An 18,569-nucleotide genomic window follows, 5' to 3' on the forward strand; every position below is an offset into this window, starting at 1 on the left:
TGTGAATGTGTGTCCACCGAGGCCATTATGTGTAGAAGATTTGAAGATGGGCTGAATGAGGACATTAAAGTGTTTGTAGGGATTTTGGAGTTGAAAGAATTTGTAGTATTGGTTGATCGAGCTCTTAAAGCCAAGAATTGAACAAAGAAAGAAGAAAAGGCGCTATTGAGGCTCGAGATGTCGAAAAAGACAGATAAGTAAGCCATTTCAATCTCAACCAAAGAGGTCCAAAGAGACAAACCCTCGAATGACAGTTTCAATTGGGGATTTACAGAGATCGTGGTAGAGCATATTCGGGTCTAAAGCTCAAGCTACTTGTGGCAAGTGTGGGTAATGTGCGACCTAGAAAGCCCGAGTGTCGACAATGTGGCGAGCAACATTATGGTGAGTGTTGGGGACCGAAGCGAGCTTGTTTCAAAGTGGTTCTCATGAGCATTTTATTAGAGACTGTCCGGAGAAGGTTAAAGAAGAAAGATTTGAGTGTTAGATGAATACCACCACTAGTAGAGGTAGACCACCGAGAAATACTGGAGGTGGGACTAGTAGTAGAACTGTGATGAAAGATTTAACGGCAAGATCGAAGCTAGAGCCCTGCTAGAGCTTATGCTATACGTGCTCGAGAAGATGCATCATCTCCGATGTCATTCTTGGTACATTTCTCTTTATGATACTATTGTTATTGCATTGATTGATCCGGGTCCACCCATTCCTATATTTGCATGAATTTAGTATCCAATAAAAGTTGCTGTTGAATTTCCCGAGTTTACGATTAAAGTGTCGAACCCCTTAGGCCAATATGTGCTAGTTGACAAGGTTTGCAAGAATTGCCCATTAATGATTCAAGGTCACTGTTTTCCGGCCAACTTGATGTTGTTACCATTTGGTGAGTTTGACGTTATCTTGGGAATGGACTGGTTAACATTGTATGATGCTAAGGTAGATTGTAAACAAAAGACACTAGAGTTAAAATGTGAAAATGGAGAAATTCTGTGGGTTGAAACAGACGAATCAAATAAATTGCCTATGGTGATTTCGCACATGTCTGCACAGAAATACATGAGAAAAGGGTGTGAAGCTTATCTGGCTTATGTAATGAATGTTGAGATGTCTCAACTGAAATTTGAATCAGTACCTATAGTCTGTGAGTTTCGGATGTATTTCGGAGGAATTGCAGGTTGCCTCCAAAGAGAGATAGATTTTGCCATTGATTTGTTGCTTGCATCTTGCACCGATCTCGATTGCTCCATATAGAATGGCTCATTGAATTAAAAGAATTGAAGGCTCGATTGCGGGAGTTAATGACAAGGGATTTGTGAGACCGAGTTTCTCTCCCTGGGTGCTCTGTATTATTCAGAAGAAGAAGGATGGTTCAATGAGACTTTGCATTGATTACCGTCCTTAATAAGGTGACTATAAAGAACAAGTACCCATTGCCGAGGATTGATGATTTATTCGATCGGTTAAAGGGGGCCACAAGTGTTTTCAAAGATTGATTTGAGGTCCGGTTACTACCGGTGAGAGTTAAGGAGTCGGATGTGCGAAAACCGCCTTTAGGACAAGGTATGGACATTATGAGTTTCGGTGATGCCTTTTGGCTTAACAAATGCTCCACCATATTTATGGACTTAATGAATCGGATTTTCCGGCCATATTTGGATAAGTTTGTAGTAGTGTTTATAGATGACATTTTAATTTATTCTCGAGATGAGTTTGAACATGCCGAACACTTGAGAACTATATTGCAGATCTTGAGAGAAAAGAAACTGTTTGCCAAGTTTAGTAAAAGTGAGTTCGCTTCGTGAAGTCGGATTTTGGGGCATATAGTCTCGGTGATGGTATTCGGTGGATCCAAGCAAGATTTCTGCGATCGTTGATTGGAAACCGCCAAGAATGTATCTGAGGTTAGAAGCTTTTAGGCTTGGCCGGTATTATAGGCGTTTTGTTGAAGGATTTTCGATAATTGCCTCTCCTATGACTAAATTGTTGCGTAAGAAGGTTAAGTTTGAATGGATGATAAATGTCAACGAGTTTTGAAAAGTTGAAAGCACGATTGATTGAAGCACCAATTTTAGTACTGACCGAGTCGGAAAGGAGTTCGTAATTTATAGTGATGCATCATTGATGTGCCTTGGATGTGTGTTGATGCAAGAGGGCAAAGTAGTAGCTTATGCTTGAGGCGATTAAAACCGCATGAGAAGAACTATCCTACACATGATTTGGAACTGGCATTGTTGTTTTTGCCTTGAAGATTTGGCGACATTATTTATACGGTGAAAATGCGAATTTTTACCGATCACAAAAGTTTGAAGTACTTGATGAATCAAAAGGACCTAAATTTGCGGCAAATGAAGATGGCTTGAATTATTAAAGGATTATGATCTAGTGATTGATTATCATCCGGAAAAGCAAATGTAGTTCTTGACGCTTTGAGCGAAAATTTCTTTTCACTTTGAGAGCCATGAACACGGGTTAGCATTGTCTCGATGACAGTCAATTTTAGCAGAGATGAGAGCTAAACCGTTATTTCTCCAGTTGATTTGTGATGCTCAAAAGAATGATAGTGAGTTGCGGATCAAGAGAACTCAATGCGAATCAAAGTTATGACTCGATTTTCGAGTTGGACCGGATGACTATTTGATGTTTCGAGACGAATATGTGTGCCGAAAAATGATAAATTGATTCGAAAATATTACATGAGGCGCACAATGGTCGTTTATCGTTCACCCTGGTAGCACAAAATGTATAATGATTTAAAGAAGTCAGTATTGGTGGCGGTATGAAAAGGACATTTTGAATTTGTAACTAAGTGTTTGATCTCGTCAACAAGTAAAAGTGAACATCAAGTACCTTGAGGATTACTTCAACCGGTAATGGTGCACGAGTGGAAATGGGACAAGATTACCATGGATTTTGTAACCGGTTTGCCTTTAACTCCTAAAAGAAGGATCTTTGTTTGGGTAGTGGTTGATAGATTAACAAAGTCAGCCCACTTTATACCAAGACGCACCGATTACTCACTTGATAAATTAGCGAATTATATATTGCTGAAATTGTGAAGTTGCACGAGTACCTATGTCTATAATATCGATAGAGATCCAAGATTTACCTCGAGATTTTGGAAAAAGTTACAAGAAGCTTTGGGTACAAAATTGAACTTTAGTACCGCATTTCATCCACAAACAGATGGTCAAGCGGAAAGAGTAATCCGGTACTCAAGATATGCTTAGATCTTGTGTTTTAGAATTTGGAGGTAGTTGGGAGAAATATCTATCTTTGATTGAGTTTGCCTACAATAACAGTTATCAATCAAGTATACAAATGGCACCGTCTGAAGCCTTATATGGTCGTAAGTGTCGGACTCCTTTATATTGGACCGAGCTTAGTGAGAAAGCAGATTCACGGAGTTGATCTAGTTAAAGAAACCGAAGAGAAAATAAAAGTAATTGGGATTGCTTGAAAGTCGCTTCAGATCGACAAAAGTCATATGCGATTTAAAAGAAAAGAGATTGAATTTCAAGTGGGTGATAAAGTGTTCTTGAAGGTGTCACCATGGAAAAGATTCGAGATTTAGTCGAAAAGGCAAGTTGAGTCCGCGTTTTATTGGGCGTCTGAGATTATGAGAGAATTGGACCATGGCATATCGGTTGGCCTTACCGCGAGTTAGAAAAGATTCATAACGTGTTTCATGTATCAATGTTGCGACGTTATCGTTCGATCCTTCACATGTGATTTCCCAACGAAATTGAGATTCGATCGGATATGACCTATGAGGAGGAACCAATAAAGATTTTGGCTCGAGAAGTTAAACAGTTAAGAAACAAAAGTATAGCCTTAGTGAAAGTATTGTGGCACAGACATGGGATAGAAGAGGCTACGTGGGAACCTGAGGAAGCTATGAGGAAACAGTACCCAAACCTCTTTACCGGTAAGATTTTCGGGACGAAAATCTCTAAAGGGGGGAGAATTGTGACAACCCGAATTAGGGCCTAATCGGAATAGTGGTTTCGTGACCACAAATCCGAGATAGAAATAATTGTTTTATAAATATTTTGGGGTTTATGATATGATTGCATGATTGTGTGAAAATTTCGTGATGAAATTCTATGCCTAAAGTGTTTAAATTGAAAGTAGGGACTAAATCGAATAAGTTGCAAAATTTGCATACTAGAAATTTTTAGTATGAAATTGTTTTGAAATATTTATTAGGAGGTCTTAAATAGCAATTCTACCAATTTTAAGTTCATGGACAAATTTAGGACATGGAAGGAATTTTGGAAAGTTTAGTAGTAAGGGTATTTTGGTCATTTTGATATTAAATGAAATAAAATGGGAAAAATAACACAAATTAGTCATCTTCCCCATTTAGTTGCTGCCGAAACTTCACTCTCTCCATAGCTAGGGATTCTTCAACTTTCAAGCTCCATAGTAAGTGATTCTAAGCCCCGTTTTTAATGTTCTTTACGTTTTTGGAATCCCGGAAGCTCGATTAAGCTTATGCTAGTAATAATTTAACCTAGGGTTCATATTTGGAAAAATACCCATAGGTGAAATTTGTGTATTTTGATGTTTTATGATAGAATATGAGGTTTTAAATTGTGTTAAATAATTTGTGCTACTCGGTTTTAAGTGAAAACGAGTAAAACGGCATAATCGGTAAAAATACCTAATGTTCATAACTATATGATAGAGTGGGAATTTGATGTTGTTGTGAAGAGAAAATGTTCAGCATATCATAAAACATAAGAATAAGGGCTGAAATTAAATTCCGAGCCTAGGGGCAAAATTGTAATTTTGTAAAAGTTAGGGGCAAAATGTAATTTTTCTACAATGTGATTTTTGGATTGAAATAAATAGTATGAGTATTAAATGAGCTAAATGTGTTATTATAGATCAAGAAAGGCGGAACCGACCTCGAGCGGGGAAAGAAAAAGTTTTGGACTAAATTGCAAAATTTCCATATTTTGCACCAAGGTAAGTTGTATGTAAATATTACAATAATTTCATGTACATTCTTATATTTCAGCCTATTATATAAATATACTAGCTGATGTTAAAATATAAATTGACTATTGGAAGAATGGAAATAAATACAGAGAGAGAGATCCCGGTTGAACATTCGGAGAGATCGAATGAAATAGAGGGAGCGTAGCTAGGTCACATGTATGATGCTGAGTGCACATCATGTGTACAAGAAAGCTACGAGACACCCTGTAGTAGCTAGGTCACATGCGTGATACGAGATGTATCCCATGTAGACAAGAGAGCTACGTGAAAGATAAATGTAGCTAGGTCGCATACGTGATTCCAAGTGAAGGACATCATGTAGACAAGAGAGCTACGTGAAAGATAAATGTAGCTAGGTCGCATGCGTGATTCCAAGTGAAGGACACCATGTAGACAAGAGAGCTACGAGACAAATCGGCTAGGTCGCATGAGTGGTACTAAGTGTTCCCCATGTGTACAAGAGAGCCGAACTAAATGAAGTATGATGGTGGGGTGTGTCAAACCGTTAAATATCGAGGATTGATCCGAATTGTTCAACGGGATGGTTTTGTGGTGACATTGTGGTTTGGACCTACACTTATAGTGAATGAAATGTGGTGAAAATGAATTGTGGCATATACATATATACGATAAAATGAGGTTAGCATAAAGAATGTGTGAAAGAGTGAAATTAGTATTAAAACTGTTTTTAGATGGCAGCAGTGACGTGATTTTGAAAAATCACCAAAATAGGAGGAATATAATTAGAGGTTGAATGAGATGTGAAATTAAAGCTTAATGAGTCTACTTTCATATAAAAGAAGCAGGGCAAGCAAAGGAATTCTATATTTTGAGATATTTACAATTGTAACTGACTTGCTCAGGATGAATACGTGATCCCCTGTTTCCACTTTGAAAAATCATTAAAAATTGTACAAAGCAAACTAAGAAATATAGTTTACATGCCTAAATTCCTTATTGAGACTAGTTTTAAATACAACAGACTTCAGGGTTGTTTGAGTTATGTACTGAGAGAAATTCAATTCGTAGTGGACAGAGGTCAGGCCAGTCGAGCTGTGTAACAGGGGAAACTTTAACTAATAAACTGTACTAATCTGCTGAACCAAAAATTATAAAAAAAAATTTAGCAAGAAGCTTTATGAGTCTAGATTCAGGCAAATTTTACAGATATGAATTTCGAGTTTTGTAACTCGAGTTATGATTTATTTAGTGAATATGACACAGCAGAGACAGCTTAATCGAAGTGGAATAAGTAGTGAAGTTAAAGTAGACATACTTGAATTGTTGTGTAAACATGTTAGATTCTTAAATTAGTATTTACATACTACTTACTAAGCTATAAGCTTACTTCGCTTTCTCTCTTTTGTCTTATAGTGTTCTCCACTTGCTCAGAGTCAAGGATCGTGAAGATCTACCCGCACTATCATACTTTGGGGTATTTGAACTAAATGTTTTGAATTATGGCATGTATAGTAGGCAAAAATTATTTTGTTATGTGTCATATTTGTCTAGGTTTAAAATATTAGTTACAAGACTCGACCGATTACTTTGTACAAGCCATAAAAGTTGGCTAATATTGTTCAAGATATATGTTATACGATGCATTATCAAATGGGATGACATATTTCTATCTTGGTATATGTTATGTTCGTAATACCTTGTATCATTAAATGACAGTAACGGGTAAGGGTGTTACATGCGGGTTTACCACCTGTTCGGAAATAGAATTTGGCATCGAATTGGTACCGGTACCACTCCAATTTCGATAGCTCCGTATCGTATGGCACCAACGGAATTAAAGGAGTTGAAAGCTCGGTTGCAAGAATTGGTGGATAGAGGTTTTGCTCGCCCGAGTTTTTCGCCTTTGGGTGCGCCGGTGTTGTTCGTGAAGAAGAAGGATGGAACCATACGATCGTGCATCGACTATCGTCGACTTAATAAAGCAACGATAAAGAACAAATATCCGCTGCCACGTATTGATGACTTGTTCGATCAATCAAGGGAGCCTCGGTGTTCTCGAAAATAGATTTGAGATCGGGCTACTATCAATTGCGAATCCGAGATTCGGACGTGCCCAAGACCGCCTTGTAAGCGAGATATGGTCACTATGAGTTCCTAGTGATGCCGTTTGGGCTCACTAATGCCCTCTCGGTATTTATGGATTTAATGAATCGGATCTTTAGACCATATTTGGATCGATTCGTAGTCGTGTTCATTGATGACATCTTGGTCTATTCAAGAAATGAGACCGAACATCTTTGAACACTGCGGTTAGTGCTGCAAATTTTACGGACAAGCAATTATATGCTAAGTTCAGCAAGTGTGAGTTCGGTTAAGGAGGTTAGCTTCTTGGGTCATGTGGTATCTCAGACGGGTATTCGAGTCGACGAATAAAATTTCAACCATACTTAATTGGAAGCCTCGAGAAATATTCTTGAGGTTCGAGCTTTTTGGGGCTTTAGGTTATTACCGACGATTTGTAAAGGCTTCTCAACAATAGCCACGCCGATGACGGCTACTCCAAAAGGACGTTAAGTTCGAATGGACGGAGAAATGCCAAAAAGTTTCGATCAATCGAAAACTTATTTGATGAAGCCCCAATTCTAGTGCAACCCGAGTCCCAAGCAAAGAGTTTGTCATCTATAGCGACGCCTCTCTACTTGGGTTAGGTTGCGTATTAATGCAAGAAGGTCGAGTTGTGGCCTATGCGTCGAGGCAATTAAAGCTACATGAGAAAATTATCGACTCATGATCTCGAATTGGCGCCATCGTATTCGCCTTTAAAGATTTGGCGACATTACTTATTTGGTGAAAGGTGCCATGTATACTCGGATCACAAAAGTCTCAAATATTTGATGACCCAAAGAGACTTAAATCTGCGACAAAGACGTTGGCTCGAGTGTTAAAGGATTATGAGTGAGCATTGACTATCACCCGGAAAGGCGAATGTGGTTGCGGATGCCTTGAGTCGTAAATCGTTATTCACTTTACGAGCGATGAATGTGCGCTTGTCCGTCCAATCGACAAAGTGTGTTAGTGGCTGAATTGAAAGCCAAACCATTATTGACACACCAAATTCGAGAAGCTCGGAAAGTCGATGACGAGTTGGTTGCAAACGGGCTGCATGTGTTCGAACAAGGACTCGGAGTTTCAAATCGACGACGACGATTGTTTGAGGTTCAAAAGTCGTCTGTGTGTCCCAAAGAATTGAACTCATTTCGATAATTCGAATGAAGCCCATTGTAGCCGAATGGCAATCCACCCGGGAGTACGAAGATGTACAATGAATTGAAACGTCGGTTTTGGTGGCATGGTATGAAGCGAGACATCTCCGACTTTGTTTCGAGATGTCTAATATGTCAACAAGTGAAAGCGGAACATCAGTGCCTTCGAGATTACTTCACCAATCACGATACCCGAGTGGAAATGGGATCGAGTCACAATGGACTTTGTATCCGGACCGCCATTGTCGCAAGTAAAAAGGATGCGGTTTGGGTCGTGGTAGATCGATTGACTAAGTCGGCCCACTTTGTCCCCGACGCACGGATTTTCAATGGACAAATTAGCGGAATTGTACGTTTCTCGATTGTGAGATTACACGGGTGCCTATTTCTATCGTGTTGGATAGAGATCCGAGATTTACCTCGCGATTTTGGAAAAAGTTGCAAGAAGCTTTGGGTACCAAGTTGCATTTCAAGACCGCCTTTCACCCCCAAACCGATGGTCAATCCGAGCGGATAATTCGATACTTGAGGATATGTTAAGATGTTGCATCCTCGAGTTTAGTGGTTCATGGGAACGGTATTTGCCGTTGATTGAATTCGCACAACAACAACTTTCAATCAAGTATTAAGATGGCACCCTACGAGGCCTTGTACGGTCGTAAATGCCGCACGCCATTGTTTTGGACCGAGCTCGGTGAAAGCAAGATTTTCGGTGGATTTGATTAGGGATGCTGAATGTAAAGTGAAAGTAATCCGTGAAAGTCGAAGATAGCCTCCGATCGTCGTAAGTCGACGCGGATCTGAAGCGTAAGGATATCGAGTATCGTGGGTGATAAAGTGTTTCTCAAGGTATCGCCTTGGAAAAAGATACTCGTGTTCACCGTAAGGGCAAGTTGAGCCCGAGGTTCATTGGACCATATGAGATATCGAGCGAGTCGGTCCAGTGGCATATCGCTGATTTTGCCCCGAACTCAAAAAGTTCACGATGTCTTTCACGCTTCGATGCTTCGACGCTATAGATCCGATCCATCGCACGTGATTAGTCCATCGAAATTGAAATTCAAGCTAATATGAGTTATGAGGAAGAACCGATTCGTATCCTATCACGAGAAGTGAAAGAGTTGCGAAACAAGCGAGTTCCGCTAGTGAAAGTGTTATGGCTCAAGCACGGGATAGAAGAAGCTACTTGGGAGACCGAGAACTCTATGAAAGAACGATATCCAAACCTATTTACGGTAAGATTTTCGGGACGAAAATTTCTTAAGTGGGGAGAGTTGTGACAGCCCAAAATTGACCCTAGTCGGAATGTGGTTTCGGGACCACAAAACCGAGGCATAAAAATAATTAAAATTTATTTTGATGCCTATGATATGTGTTAAATTGTGTATGACATTTTGATGTTTCAATTTAGAATTATAAATGTGAATTTCACTAGAAAGGACCTAGTAGTAAACTTTGAAAGTATGATGGGGAAATGTGTGATGACTAGTTGAGCATGCATGCAAAAATAAGGGATTTGCATGTCAAATTTCCCCAAGGATGGTATAGTGGCCGCCATGACAAGGGAATATGGGCAAGGAAGACATGTTATGACATGTTTTGTTAATGCATGATGTGATAAATGATAAAAAATTAAGCATGTTGGAAGAGAAACAAAAAATCAAAAATTTGCTCATCCTTCCCCTTTTGCCGTGGATGAAAGAGAAGCAAGAAAAAAATTTTGTTCACCTATTTTTTCTTCTTTGGCCGAAAATACTAAGGAAGAAGGAAGGATTTTTGCTTCATTTTCTTTGTTTAGAAGAGATCTAGAAGGAAATTTGGCTAAACTTGCAACAAGAGTAAGGTATGTATGAGGTTGTGTTGGGAGTTTCATGCATGTTTTGGTTGCTAATTTGATGTGCATGTTAGCTATGGCTCAAATCTTTGTTATGCCATGGAAATGGCATTTGGCCAAAGTTGTTATGGTGATAAAGCCATTGCATGCTAAGTGTGAAGCTTGATGATGATGCATGCAATGATGGATTGTCTACTCTTGAGTAAGATTTTGAGCTTTCTTTTTGTTTTATCATGATTGAAGTTGAAAAGGAGCATGATTGTCATATTCGCCATGATGCATTCTTGAGCATGATTCATGCTTCTTGCATGTTAGTTAAAATTTGTGTTTTGGATGGCTATGGACACCTTGAAATTGCCATGCTCATATATGCATATATATGATTGCACATTATGTTTTGGTTATGAACTAAGTGATGAATATATTGGTTTAAAGAAGAAGATGTGGAAGAATGCTTGTGAAATTGCAAGCACAATTGCCTAGCACACATATAAGTGCTTGATGCTATATTATAAGTTTTGGGCCACAATGTGCAAAGCATTAATTAGTAAATTGCATGCTGTTTTTGTGAGGTATGAAGTGCAAAATTGACCTCAACATGTACATGAATATTCGGCCTTGGGTAGCCTATTGAAGGCCTTAGCATTTCCTTGATGCTCGAATAAATTGTATTGAATTGCTTGATGTAGTATAAAATGTGCATGACCATTGTGTATTCAAGCTAAAGGGTGGCCATATGACCATATAAACTCCTTGTCATATTCGGCCAAAAGCTAGCACAATGAGGTTTTAATAAATTGAATTTGTTTGAATTAGCTCAAGAGCTTAGAGGGCCACAATTGGACAAGGGGAAGGAGAAAGTGATCGAATAGCCGAAAAAGCCGTTCGACAACATCCGAGGTAAGTCCTCAAGAAGTGACCCTACTTGAATTATGTGAAATAAAGTATGGATGTGTATTGATTATTGATTATGTATGCATGAGTATTTGAATGATATCCGGCTAAACTCAAGACAATTATGCTGGAAATTCTATCCGGTTAAGACCAAGGCAATTGTGCTAGTGGCTACATCCGGCTAAGACCAAGGCATTCGTGCGAGACATTCTATCCGGCTAAGACCAAGGCATTTGTGCACATGGTTATATCCGGTTATGTTCAAGAATCTTGGGCTGGAGGTGAGTGTTGGCTGCTGTAATAAATTCAATGAGTACACTCAAAAGCCCAAAGAATGAGGTACGTTTATATGTGCATTGGAAAGTCGACATGTTTGAGCAACATTCGCTCAATCGACTAATGAATTTCAGTTATTGAATTGATTGATACTTTGTGAAATTATATAATGATGAAGTGTGAAGTAAGAATGTGTATTAATGAAATGATGCATTTGGTTATGTGAATGTATTGCTGTAATTAGAGTTGATTATATTCCTTGAGACTTACTAAGCATAAAATGCTTACCCGTTGCTTTGGCTCTCGGTTTTCTAGATTTCGCTCAAGCAATCGGATTTGGGATCGTTGAAGTCAAGTCATCCACACTATCAAGCCTCCATTTTGGTATAAATTTTGGTTGAACTTGAGATGGCATGTATAGGACTACCCTTGTTTGTTAAATATGTTGTAATGTAAGTATGTACGGCCATGCGAAAATGGCTCGAAAAGGAAGCATGAACTTAGACTAATTGTGGTTTGTATGTATATATTTGGTGTCATGATGTGGCTATGGCTTGGAAATGGGAATGTTGGTCATATGATCAGCCATTGGCATGGTTAAAATGATCATATATGAACCTATGTATGGCAAGACTAGTTGATTCATGGAGACTACCAAATAGGTAAGACCTACCTTAAAACAGATGCTGCCAGCTGCAGTGGCATGAATGTGAAAATCACCAAAATTCATAGGAATGGAATTAAATAGTGAATAAGCTTTGTAAATGAACCTTGATGAGTCTATTTTCATATGGAAGAAACGAAATGGTCATAGGAGTTACAGGTTAAGAGATATTAAAGCTATTGTGAGACAGGGCCAGAATGGTTTCTGGGTTCCCTGTCGCAACTTTAAAAATTAACTATAAATTATCCAAAAGAATTAGGAGACATACCTTATATGTACAGATTCCATTTTGAGTCTAGTTTCATTAGAAACAAACGACACCAGCATTAAAGCCCTGTACAGAGAGATATTCAAGTTATACCGCGCGAAGGTCAGAGCAGTCGATCCCTGTAACATGGGTGACTTTAACTAATAAACTGTACCAATTGGCCCGACCAAAAATCCTAGAAATAAATCCATGGATGGATATATGAGTCTAAATTCAGGGAAAATTTACGAAACCAGTTTCCGAGTTTTGAAACTCGAGATATGATTTTTAAGGCGACAGTGATGCAGTTTTCCAGCCTGACTGGAAATGTCAAATTGGTGGGCAAAACATGTGAACTTGGCTTGTTAACCCCTCGGGTCCGACACCGGCGATGGTCTCGGGTTTGGGGTGTTACAATGTTAGGAAATGATATATAAGTGGTTTTGATATGATGAAATTGATGTACAAGATATGTATATGTGGTGAGGCCGAAATGGCTAATATTAAATGTGTGCAAGTTATCTGAAGGGCCTTTATGAAAATGTGTGCTATCTTATTTGTATAGTGAGGCCGAATGGTTACTTAGAAATGTAATATGGCTGAATGGTTATTTAAATGAAAGCAAAGTATATGACGTATTAGCAAGTAATGATAAAAGCATTATCTTATATATGTGCTTGTGTATGTGGTGTGACCGAATGGGCAAGTGTGAAATGTACATATGTTTATGTGTATATAATGTGGCCGAATGACCAATTATGAAAAATGGGTATTATTAGATATTTGATGAGGCCAAAGTTAGTAAAAAAGTATATAAAATAAATTGTGCTGAGATTGTATCCGGGTTTAAAGTCCCATAGGATTTGTGCTGGTGTTATGTTCGGGTTTTATACCTCGCAGGCCAAATGCTAGTGAATTCGATAAAGCATATGACTACGAGATCCTATGCTAAGATGATAAATTGAACTCGTATTGCACATTAAGTGATTCAGGTATGTGATATATGTATTATTTATGTGAGATTGATCTGACTAGAATAAAGAATGTGTAATGAGAAGCATATGAAAAGATATGGTAAATTCATATGTATATTTGTATATGTGTGCATTCAGTTATTATGCAAAGTTACAAGATAGTTTTCGATATGCCATTTAACTATGAATGTTGAAAGTAAGTGTGGGTAAGAAATGATACACTTGTGAAATTTGAAAGAATTAAAGTTAATCCGGAAGCTTGTAAATACTATGTTTATATAAGTTTGAGTATAAACGGAGTAAAATGATATGTGTTTGTGCATAATCAGCCAAATAGTATTGTACTCAGAAAGTGTTATGTGATTTTGAACATTTGGTTTGTTTTTAAGTTCAACTGTTTAAATTGCTTAAGACTCACTAAGCTTATGAAAGCTTACTTTGAATGTTATGTTTCTCTGTTTATTTTTATAGATCGTTGACTCTTACTATTAGCACGGGGATCGTCACCACTTTGTCACACTATCTACTATTGTGGTTATCATGTGTTTTGGACTTAGCTTATGGCATGTATAGGTTAGACTATAAGTAGAATGATATTTTGACTATTGTATATAAGCCATGCGAATATGGCATCTTATAGAAGTTTACTTTTATAAGTTTTAAATTCGATCTTTGTTTGTATCTATTAGTTATATATATAAATGATCTTTTATTTAAGAAAAGGCTCAAAATTTTATTATTCTGATCCGATTCCTAATTTCTGGTAACGTCTCGTCCTATTCCGGCGATGGCTACGGGATAGGGGTGTTATATTTTTATTAGTATCAGAGCTACGGTTTAGTCGATTCTAGGACTAACGTTGCATGTGTGAGTCTAGCTATACATGCTATAAAGTGATAAAATGATAGTATGATGATTTTTGACAGTTAAAATGTGTTTTTTTTTTGTAATATAATGAATTTCGATCCCGATCAAGCTGTAGCAGATGGTATTGAGAGGATTGAAACATGCTTATGATGTGTCAAAATTGAAAATTCATTGTAGTATGATCGGAATGAATTCGGGGATAAATTCATATGAGGTTTTTCTTCTATTTCTATTGATTGGCATTCCATCTTATAAAAATGTTGAAGAATGTGTTATTTCTGTTATAGAGGAAATTTCAGGGTTATTAATTATAGTCTTCTTCTGGTATTCTCTGAGGAGCTATTTTGATCTTTATTTCTATGTTCTGGGAGATTCTATTCTAGGATTTCTGATACGACATTGTATTTTGGATTTCTATATTCTGGTTTTCTTTTCATTTTTTTTTTCTTATATGAATAATCAGATATGGCTCAGCTCTAAAGTTTATATTTTTATTTTTTATCTGAAACAATTATGTTTATAATGATTATATATTTGGATTTCTCTGATTCTTATGAAAGGAATGGCCATAAATAAGGGTCTGAATGATAGAGATTTCAGCTCAGACCTGTGGATTGGTTTTCACTTATATATCACTGAGTTAAAGATTGAGTGTTATGTTCTTTCGAGTTATGCAGTGATAATGAATTTTGATTAGTTATCTGAAGAGATCTAATAGAATGTATATTTGAAGAGTTACGACATGCACGAAGAAAAGTGGTGCGGAAAAGTTGTTATTTGTTAGACAAGACTGATTCGGTTGTGTGATTTAACTTCGGATTATATGTATGATTGAATTTGTTAAAGATTCGAGACAAATGTTAAAGTTATTATAAAAAGAACTGCTCAAATTGATGATTAGAGATGATTGTGGTTGTGTCAGTGTTGCATATTTGACAGTTTTGAGTATTCGAGGGAAAAATTTGAATGTTTCTTGAACCAAGGAATAAAAGTATTGAACGTTAAGCAAGGTCTATTCTTCTAGTGAAATTGAGAAGTATAAAAGTATATTGAGATATGATAGTTCAAAATGAGTTCAGAGTAACAGTTATTCGATTATGGATGTCTGGATATATGAAATTTCTGTTAATGTTATTATTGTTCTTATATGGAATAAGTATTCAGATGGGTTAAAGGATTTTTATATGAACTCCGACTGTGAAATGTTTGTTTATCTGAGTTAAAATAAATAATACAGATATATAGATCAGGTGTATAAGTGACCGTGTATTGTAGCGTATTTCAGAACTATATTCAGATGACAAATTGCTATCTATCAGAGTTGAAATTTTGTGTATATGGAATAAAAGCAATCAGTGATGTTATAGAAGTGGTTATGAAAGAGAATTGATATCCAAACCGAATAAAAATTTTATTTGTCTTCTGAAAAAGAAATGTCATTGGGTCATGATCGATCTTTTAACAAGGAAGAATCTGTGTCTTCAGTTTAGTATGTACAAAATTCCGATCGACAAAGTTGTTAAGATATTCATAATATAGTCTACCAATGTGATCTGTCAGTGTGAATTAAAGTTTAGAGATTGTTGGTAAAAAGAGATACATGTGATGAATGGAAATTTGTGATTCTGAAATTTTTTGAAAACGTTTTCAGAATGGAAACTATTTTTGTTGATAAGATTTTCGGGGACGAAAATCCCTAAGGGGGGAGAGTTCTAATAGCCCTAATTTGACCCTAGTCGAAAAGTGGTTTCGGGACCACAAAACCGAGTCATAAAAATAATTAACCGTCATATTTGATGCTTATTATATGTGAACGTACGTGTGTGAAAGTTTCATACTGTAATTTTGTCAATTGTATGTGAAATTATTAAATAGGACTTATGTGAGAAAATTTTGAAATGTGATAGATAAATTTATAAGTGGTTTATTAATGCATGTTTTAAAGAGTTTGGACTTGCATGTCAAATGTCCCATTTTATTTATAGTGGTCGGCCATGTTGATGTTTATGACAATATATATGTATTATTTATTAGTTTTAAGGCAACTAAATGGCTTTATAATTTTTATAATATTGATGAATAAAAAAAAAAGAAAGGTGAAGAAAACAAAGTTTCATCTTTATTCTTCTTGGCCAATTGAAAAGAGAAAAAAAAGGGGCAAAACCTTCGGTCATCTTAAGCTTGAAACAAGGTTAGTAAATTATGATAAATTTTGAAATGGTAGCTTATTTTAAGTTAATCACTAAGTTCTTTACTTAGCCCATGTTAAAATTTTGGAATTTAGTAATGATATGAGTATATAGATACAAATGAATTTTGTAGAGAATGAATGTTGTTTTCAAGTTTTAATGAAAAATTTGCAAATGGGTGATGTTTGATATAGTTTAATGTTCATATTAGTAGTTGAGATGATAGAAAAATTCGGCTTGTGTAGTTGTGAAACTTGCCGAATGTGAACTAGTGTAATCTTTGAGTAATGTTTGTGTGTTAAAGTAGTTGATGGCTTAGGTAGTATCTATAAGTGATTCGGTCATGAAATGGAATTGAATATGAAGGTTAAGTTTGCATAGTTAGGGCCGACTAGGTTATATATTAATCATAAATGGATCATATGCGTATGAGCATGTATGTATTTGTGTGCGCCATTGTTGATAAATGGCAATAAGTAATGTGGTAAATGATTAATTTGTGATAGTCATATATAGGTATGAATATATGTATATGTGTCTTATGCATGTACCATGTACTTATAGTGACAATCGGATGTATGGTTGAACATGCATACGAAAACATGATAAGTTATATGAATCCTTGTTTGTGGATATGAATATATATTGATTGAATAAGTATGAAATCGATTCATGACATATTTTATAAAATATATTATGTATTGGAGTTATATATGATTGTCAAATGTGACTACTAATAAGTAAAATTGAGTAAGTAATTTAAATAAATCTATTTTGTTTTAATTAAGCTCAAGAGCAAAGGGGGTCTAAATCAGATAAGGGAATGGAGAAAGCAGTTGAGTAGATTATCCGCAACTATTCAAAACATCCGAGGTAAGTCTTTGAGTAATGAAACTTAGCTTATGATTTGATAAAATCATGGTATATAAGCATAATAAATAAATTGTGACCTATTGGTTCTACTTGAATTACGTAGTGGAATAAATAATTTGTACATATGAGTGTAGCCGAATGGTTATAGAAATCATGTTGGATAGCGAAACGAAATCGTGTTCTTTGTATGTGGCTATTGAGCCGAAAGTGGAATGGTTGATAAGCATGTTGTGCTTGTGTTCAAGTAATGTAAATGAAATGCTAATGTGTTATGATATATATATATATATGCATGATAATGGAGAATTATATCCGGGTTAAGTCCCGAAGGCATTTGTGCTGGTGTTATATCTGGGCTAAGTCCCGAAGGAATTCGTGCTGGTATTATATCCGGGATAAGTCCCAAAGGAATTCGTACTGGTATTATATCCGGGCTAAGTCCCGAAGGCATTTGTGCTGGTGTTATATCCGGGCTAAGTCCCGAAGGCATTCGTGCTGCTATTATATCCGGGCTAAAGTCCCGCAGGCTTTGTGCTAGTATTATATCTGGGCTTAAAGTCCCGCATGCTTTGTGGTGGTTATTGGATTTGGGTTTTAAACCTAGCAGACTTAATTTTGATGATTGGAGTAAGATTATGATTTCGAATGTTCGTAGTAAACTACCATTGAATATGTTCAATACATTAAGTTGGTCAGGTATGTATTATATACTTTTATATGTTAGATTGATCGGAATTGAATCATGAATGCGAAATGAGAAGTATATGTGAAAATCTCATATGTGTATGTGTGTATTCGGTTATGGTGAAAGGTTATATGAGATTGATTTGGTGATATACATGTTAAATAATATGAATGCAAAGAATAGGTAATAAATCTGCTTGGGACAACAGCAGTAACGTGATTTCGAAAAATCACCATAAATTGTGGGAGTTGAGTTAGAGGCTGAATAAATTATGCCATGAAATCTTAATGAGTCTAGTTTCTTATAAAAGAAATCGTGTAAGCAAAAGAATTGCCAATAATGAGAAAATTGATTCGTAGTGAAGAGTGGTCAGAATAGTCAAACAGCGAAATAGGGGAAACTTCAATAAAAATCTGGTATTGATTGTTCAAACCAAAAATTCTGAAAATTTGATGGATGGAATATATATGAGTGTATTTTTAGGGAAAATTAACGGCACTCAATTTGGAATTTCTTAGCTCCAGTTATAAATAATTTAGTGACTATTGCTCAGGAAGACAGCTTGTAGTGAATTTGTGATTATGTTGTAAACATTGATAAAACTGTTTGAGTTGCTTATAAGATATTGATTAAAACCATATGTGAATTTTGAATTGTGATGTTAGGAAATGATATATAAGTGGTTTTGATATGATGAAATTGATGTACAAGATATGTATATGTGGTGAGGCCGAAATGGCTAATATTAAATGTGTGCAAGTTATCTGAAGGGCCTTTATGAAAATGTGTTCTATCTTATTTGTATAGTGAGGCCGAATGGTTACTTAGAAATGTAATA

This window comes from Gossypium arboreum, chromosome 13 (assembly GCF_025698485.1).
Source record: "Gossypium arboreum isolate Shixiya-1 chromosome 13, ASM2569848v2, whole genome shotgun sequence".
NCBI classification, from domain to species: Eukaryota; Viridiplantae; Streptophyta; class Magnoliopsida; order Malvales; family Malvaceae; genus Gossypium; species Gossypium arboreum.